This window comes from Hylobates moloch, unplaced genomic scaffold (genome assembly GCF_009828535.3).
Source record: "Hylobates moloch isolate HMO894 unplaced genomic scaffold, HMol_V3 SCAFFOLD_13, whole genome shotgun sequence".
NCBI lineage: Eukaryota > Metazoa > Chordata > Mammalia > Primates > Hylobatidae > Hylobates > Hylobates moloch.
In genome coordinates, this window is record NW_026652288.1 from 74647833 (window position 1) to 74655754 (window position 7922).

The 7922-nt window shown below is 38.3% G+C and overlaps 1 pseudogene; it reads right to left on the reverse strand.

The window, feature by feature from the left end:
- Nucleotides 1-1101: 1101 nt before the first annotated feature.
- Nucleotides 1102-2589, reverse strand: LOC116481101 (neugrin-like; annotated as a pseudogene).
- Between the last annotated feature and the right edge of the window lie 5333 nt (nucleotides 2590-7922).

Genomic DNA, 7922 nt, shown 5'->3' on the forward strand with positions numbered 1-7922 from the left:
ATACAATATATAATGTATATATTTTCTGTAAACTTATATTTATATGTATTTGTATTTACATGTAAATAATTTTTATATGCATCATATGCACTTATACATATTTCATCTTTTTTAACCTACATCAACCATCACTATTTTAAAAAATTGATATTCCTGATGAGTAAAATGGGTTTAGAGTTTTCTTATTCTATGTTCTTTTTGCATTCTGACTGCATGCCTGCACTCCTCCTCCAAAATGAATGAGTTTTGATCCTTTGAAATTGCCTTCATTCCTTCTTCACCACACCTCACTATAAACACAGCAGATAAGCCTGGTGTGAGCTTCTTCCGTTTCTTTCTCACAATATCTTCCAAACTGTACGGCATTTAGCCCTTATCTTATGATACTTATTGGATTCAATGGATCTTTTCCTAGTTTCAGCACATAAAATATTTTGTTTTGATTCATTTCACTTGTGACATAAAGAATTACAGAATAATTTTAAAATATTGTCATGTATCCATAACTTTTTAAAATCCCATAAATGCTTTAAAATTCTATTTGATGTTAGGTCATATGCCATGATATATGCTAATAATAAAATAGTAAATAAGGTGTAACAATTTTTATTGTGCAATCGACAAAATTTATATATTGTAACTAATAAGTATCCTAAAATTGGGTATTTTTTTTTTTTTGCTACATTTTACTTTATTTTGCTTTTAAGGAAAACCAATTGACCAAGTTTTCCCAGCACTGTTAGTGTTCACTGATCAAGAAGGAAAGGAGGTCAGAAGGCAAACTTTTCACTTCCTCTCAAACATATATTGCAAGTACCACAGAAAATTGAAACAACACATGCAGCACAGACTGATTTTCAACATACAGCGGGCCCAAGCAAGAAGTGTTGAGTACTGAAGATCTACAGAGGTCAGACTGGGAGCACTACTACAGGAAGTTTGAATCTATCCATGCAGCTCTTTCCTCCCACATTCCAGGCTCATCACTCCTTCCTGTTTCAAGCTGGCTTATCTAAATATACGGAAATCCAGGCTGCTCCATATATATTAATACTTGCCTAGATGTTTTTCAGGAGGCATCTCCACAAGCCAAGCCCCGGCTCAAATTCTGTACAGGAAGTTCCCGTTGCTGTCAAATAACTCTCGCCCCCTCTGCACTACTTTGCTGCTGGTTACCTGGCTCCCTTGCCTTTAACTCCTCCAGCTTCTGATCACTTGGCAACCCACCATGGCCAGTCCTTCTGGTGCTCTCACAATCACTGGAGTACTTCTGCAGCTCTCTCTGATGACCTAGAACTGCAGCAACAGTCACAAAGCTCTCCTCCAGGTCCTGGATTCCTTTATTTCTTCCCTTCCATCTCCTTGGTGTGTTTGTCCTGTGAGTGTTTGACTCTATCACTTTCAAAGTTGTGTTGTAATTCAGGTCTTTGGATGAGGCTTCATGCCCTGGCATAAGCAAACAGCCTGATACAGAGTGGCCTGCAGGGAGCAGCTTCCAGGTATTTCCAGAGCCCTGGAGCTGCTGAAGCAAATAGGCAAGCCCAGCTTTCTTAAGGACTTTTTGATCCGGCTTCAGCTTCTGCTCCAATGTGGGTACAAACTTGCCTTTTACCACTCTTCTAGGCGGGGTGGCTCACGCCTGTAATCCCAGCACTTTGGGAGGCCGAGGTGGATGGATTACCTGAGGTCAGGAGTTTGAGACCAGCCTGGCCAACATGGTGAAACCCCGTCTCTACTAAAAATACAAAAAATTAGCCAGGTGTGGTAGCACGGGCCTGTAATCCCAGCTACTCGGGAGGCTGAAGTAGGAGAATCGCTTGAACCTGGGAGGCGGAGGTTTCAGTGAGTGGAGATCCGCCATTGCACTCAGCCTGGGCGACAGAGTGGAACTCCGTTTAAAAAAAAAAAAAAAAAAAACTTCGGATCACATCAGTGCAGACATCAAAGCCTTCCATCAACCTAGGAACTGACCAGGACCAGGCGCCTCCATTTGCCTCCAGATTTTCTGGAATCGGATTGCTTTTTTCTGTCGTTGCAGGGTGCTGGGGGAGAGAGCCAATGGCAGAAGCCATGCACGGAAGTAGGATGGAGGTTTGAAGAGCCTCAGGCTAAATCATGGAGCTCCTAGCCCTCTTCTCTTTGATCGCAAGGGCGACCGTGCCATGTTGCCGGCTTAGAGCTGCTCTATACACTGAGAAAGCTTACACCTAAAACAATAACTGCCCTTAAGCATGCCGAACTCTCTAAACGGGTGATGAAATACGTCATTAGTGAAGGGACCAGCGGTCCCAGGGGAGCCGAATACCTGACACTGCACCCCTGACAACACCCCTAAGAAGGAACGAGGGCCGCTGCCAAGCAGGACGCCTGGCGCCAAGGGGGCGCAGCCTCGGGCGGTGCGGGGAGAGAGGCCTTGCTTCAAGCTGAGGGCCCAGGGAAAAGCCGGTACCTTTCCACCTCCTGCAGCTCGCCTTCCTCTGGCTCCCGGCCAATAAGGCCTGGGCCCGCCACCCAGTGGGTCACGAACCCACAGCGAGTGATGGCAGCGCGAACGCGCCCGCCTATCTAGAGGCTCAGGGTAACCACCATGTCGACGCAAACCAGCCTTCAGCAGCCAAATTGGGTCTATTCTTTGACAGAAGGATTTTAAAAGATATTACATAATTAATAATTTGTCCCTTTACGTGCTATCTCTTTAAATTGCCCGTAAATGTTCAAGATTATTCACCAATTATTATCCAGGGAAGCCTTGTCAAATCAAATTCAGAAACACGAAGTCATGTTTCTGGTTTTATCCTCACTTTCTGATTTATTTGAGAAAAGAAGGAATTTTTTTCTGTTTTATGGTTAAATTTGTTGCTCACTGTTTTTTCTTTGTACTCCCTCTTTTCATAATAAAGTTTGCTCTCGTTTAGTCTCGCCATATTTAAATTTTAATATTCACAGGAAAAAAAAAACAACCCCATTAAAAAGCCAAGGACTTGAACAGGCACTTCTCAAAAGAAGATTTTCATGCAGCCAACAAACATATAAAAAAAGCTCAACATTACTGATCATTAGAGAAATGCAAATCAAAACCACAAAGAGATACTATCACATGCTACTCAGAATGGCCATTATTAAAATGTCAAGAAACTATAGATGCTGGCAAGTTTGTGGAGAAAAAGGAACACTTTTACACTGTTGGTGGTAATGTAAATTAGTTCAACCATTGTGGAAGACAGTGTGGTGATTCCTCAAAGATCTAGAAGCAGAAACATCATTTGACTCAGTTATCCCGTTACTGGATATATACCCAAAGAAATACAAATCATTTTGTTATAAAGATACATCTACATGTATGTTCATTGCAGCACTATTCACAATAGCAAAGACATGGAACCAGCCCAAATACCCATCAGTGATAAACTGGATAAAGAAAATGTGGTACATATACACCATGGCATACTATGCAGCCATAAAAAGGAATGAGATCATGTCTTTTGCAGGCACATGGATGGAGGTGGAAGCTGTTATTCTCAGCAAACTACTGCAGGAACAGAAAATCAAACACCACACATGCTCACTTATAAGTGGGAGCTGAACGATAAGAACACGTGGACACATCCAGGGGAACAACACACAGTGGGGCCTGTCGGGAGGGGTTTGGGGAAGGAGAGCATCTAGAAGAATAGCTAATGGATGTAGGGCCTAATAGCTTGGTGATGGGTTAATCTGTGCAGCAAACTACCATGGCACACATTTACCTATAAAAGAAACCTGCACATCCTGCACATGTATACCAGAACTTAAAATAAAAGTTGAAGAAACAAAATAAAAATAAATAATATTATAATTAATTATAAATTAGCCAATAAATATGAGTAGAATAGAAAACAAAGCTATAGATCCTTTTTTGTTAAGAACATTTTATTTCTAACAGCTATTCAAATATTATAGTTGTTATGATGAATATAGATTAAAAACTTTGGAAACTAAAAATATGGGATTGAGATAATTTTTATAAAATATAAAATCTCCAGCTTTGGTTTTGTGTAGTTCTGTATTATTTTCAAATTTAAGGAGCTATAATGCAGCTGAAAACAGAAAACGTGTTATATCTCTTTAACTAAAATATGAAGGAGAAATAAAACCGTTAATCTATCTCATTTTGACCCTTTATTTTAGCTAGCACTTTTGCATTTAAACATAGGAATTAAGGTTTTGAAATTCCAGGGATTTTCTGCCAAAAGAGAAGTCGGTCTACGAACGATTGTGATGCTAGATGCCAGCAAATCCATTTATTTAGTTAGCAAACATCGCAATTCTAGTGTGAACTCAGGCCATATTTGAGACTTTAATTAAATGGAAATGTGTTGTCTTAGCTGAGAGAAAGAAAACAACTGGTTATTACATTTTCTAAGCTAGAAATGCGGTGTTTATTGGGTGGAATTTTACACACACACACACACCCTTAAATACAAGAAATTGAGTTTAACTCTATTGAATAAATATGGAAATAGATATTACCTGATTTATAAAACCTGGGAAGTAATGCTAATCATTTTTGATCATCAGGATGTAAACGTTTATGAGACAATTCTCTGCTAAGTAGTTGCTTTCTTGATTTGCAGTTTACTTTAACAAGAATACTATATTTGAGATCTGAAAAAACAAAAACAAAAACATGGATTTCTTGTAAACTCATATTATACTTAGAATTTAAGAGTTAAATCACAGTGGATCAGACCTGTAATCCCAGCAGTTTGGGAGGCCATGTCAGGCAGATCATCTGAAGTCAGGAGTTCAAGATCAGCCTGGCCAACATGGTAAAACCCCTTCTCTATTAAAAATACAAAAATTAGCCAGGAATCTTGTCAGGCGCCTGTAATCCCAGCTACTGGGGAGGCTGAGGCAGGAGAATCACTCGCACCCGGGAGGTGGATGTTGCAGTGAGCCAAGATTGTGCCATTGAACTCCAGCCTGGGCAATACAGCAAGACTGTCTCAGGAAAAGAAAGTACTTAAAGTCGCTTGCTATTTTCCCAGTGCTTTAGATGTGAATAATATTAAAAATAAGATGTAGTGCTTTATAGTTAATTATACTTTCATTGTAATTTGAATAGAATAGGCATTCTTGTACAAATAGGACCATGACATTATAAATATGAGTGTCTTGTGTGTTATTCCTGAACTTACAGTACAAATAATCATATAATATTAGGAAAGGAAAGGCTTATTGTAAGTTAATGAAATAAGAGAGAATTTGAAAAATATTTGTCTAATTTTTACTTTGTTTAGGGTCATCCTAGAGGAAAGGAAAATGTTTAGATATGGAGAGATGATTGAAGTTCCAGGTCTAATTATCTTGTTTCTGAGGATTTATAGCAATATGGCCAAATTTATTATTGACTTCGTAGAAGAGTTCTGAGCAGAAATTTGACATAGGACAGCTGAAGCAATGAGAGGTGAAGCATAAATATCCCCAAACAACCTATTTTCCATATTGAAATATATTTCTTCTAAGATTGGAAAGCTTTAATGAAGTCAGAGATGATTGCAAAGTGGCTTACCTGACAGATGAAGCAATAAGCCCATTCCTTCTCTGCAGTTAAAAGCTTGAAATTACCCATCTGTCATTTCTCTAGTGGGTGGGGATTATAATGGAAGGCAGCATGCCATCTTAATTACATGACTATCCCAATTCCAATTATATATCATGTAGGGTATAAAATGCATTATCTTTCTACAATAAACTGAACACATAACAATGGCTGTATTCCATTTTGTCTTTGACATTTCTATTTTTCCATTACTATTTTTTTAATTTAATGTAATACTGTAGCACATTTTACTTTGATGTTACTGCTCCCTGTTTTTTGATATTGTTATAAAAAATGCAGTGATTATTTCTTGACAGTTAATGTGCATGTGAACACTTATCAGTATACAACATATGAGATTTTATGAATAAAAGGAAAATAAGTATGATTTAAATTTAGACTTCTTTTATCTTCATTGTTTTTCTTATAAAGGGCCCTTTCACTTTGTACAAGAGTTCTCAAGATATGGGATCCCAGAGGATTCCGCAGGGTGTATAGACTTATTCATGTGACTTTGAGCAAAAGATCCTTATGATTTAATTCAATATTATTCCTTTATACAGCTGGATGAATGCAAGAAGTCCAAACTCGATAGTTTTTTACTTTCATTTGACTCATTCAATGATAACCTTGAGCTGTTACCCTCACAACTGAGTATGTGACAGGAATGTTGATCTTGGTAGGATTAAGATAACACATAAAAAGGAAACCTTTAAAATTTTGGATACAGAGGGACATCTAGACAGAGATACTCAATATAGATAAAATGCCTTTTAAAAACAGACTTTGGAATGTGATATATATATATGTGTGTGTGTATAAATATGTATGTATTTATACACACACAGACACACACACAACAGGATATACTCTCAGTTCAGTCAGAAACTCAAAATCTTACATATTTTAATTTTTACTTGGACTTTGTTTTAATATAAAAAATGTTTCTCAAACATGTATATCAGTTACCTTTACAAAACAAGCTCCACTAAAACTCACAAGCATACAAGTATTTATTTAGCTCACATTTACTTTTAATGGATGAGCTGGGTGAGACTTACCTGCTGCAGCTTCTCTCTGCACCAAGTACTTTCTACTCCAACCTAGAACCAAGGCTTAGTCCAAACATATCACTTTCATGGAAGGGGTAGGAACACAAGACACCAGGGGAAATGTACAAGGCCTCTTAATGTCCAGACTTCCAACTGGCACACACTTACTTCAGCCGGATTCTATTGACTACGCAGTCACATGATAGCATCCAAAGCTGAGGGTTAGGAAAATATACCCTATTCCTTAATGGAAGAAACTGAGAAGCCACCCAGAAAAGAATAAAAAATCATGAAGGGGTAAAGAAGTGGGTTATAATGTGATTAACCACAGTAAGAGTTGTGCTTGGTCTAGTGAGAGATAAGAAATGTAAGACAGGATTTAGTATGTCCAAAGAGTTTGCAGTCTACTTCAATCAATAACAAATTGCTTTTGAAAAAAATTAACTAATCATTGTTGCAAAAATGTGACTTTTGTTTTGGTTACTCATCTTGCTTTTGGGGAATTTTCTATAATAACGTATAATGTGAGAGGTAGAATAGATCTTCCAGTACAGAAGCTGAAAATGCTAGATATTCTTTCCCAGCTCCTTAGAACCTAAGACCTTTTTCAATACCATCACTGGGTATATAACCAAAGGATTATAATCATTCCACTATAAAGACACATGCACACGTATGTTTATCACAGCTCTATTTACAATAGCAAAGACGTGGAACCAACCCAAATGCCCATCAATGATAGACTAGATAAAGAAAATGTGGCACACATATACACCATGGAATACAACGTAGCCATAAAAAAAAATGAGTTCATGTCCTTTCCAGAGACATGGATGAAGCTGGAAACCATCATCCTCAGCAAACAAACACAAGAACAAAAAAGCCAAATGCCGCATGTTCTCACTTACAAGTGGGAGCTGAACAATGAGAACACATGGGAAAAGGGAAGGGAACATCACACACTGGGGCCTGTCGGCAGGTGGGGGACATGGGGAGGGAGAACATTAGGACAAATACCTAATGCATGCGGGGCTTAAAACCTAGATGACGGGTTGGTAGGTGCAGCAAATCACCATGGCACATGTACACCTATGTAACAAACTTGCATGTTCTGGACATGTATCTCAGTATCTCAGAATTTCAAGTAAAAAAAAAAAAGCAGAAGCTAGAAGAAACAACTCTAAACCTGAAGATACCCAACAGGGCTTGTGCAGCTGAATTCCATAACCCATTTTCATTGAACCCTGTTCTTTCCCTAGGAACTCAGAAATAATTGAGATCTTTCCCTA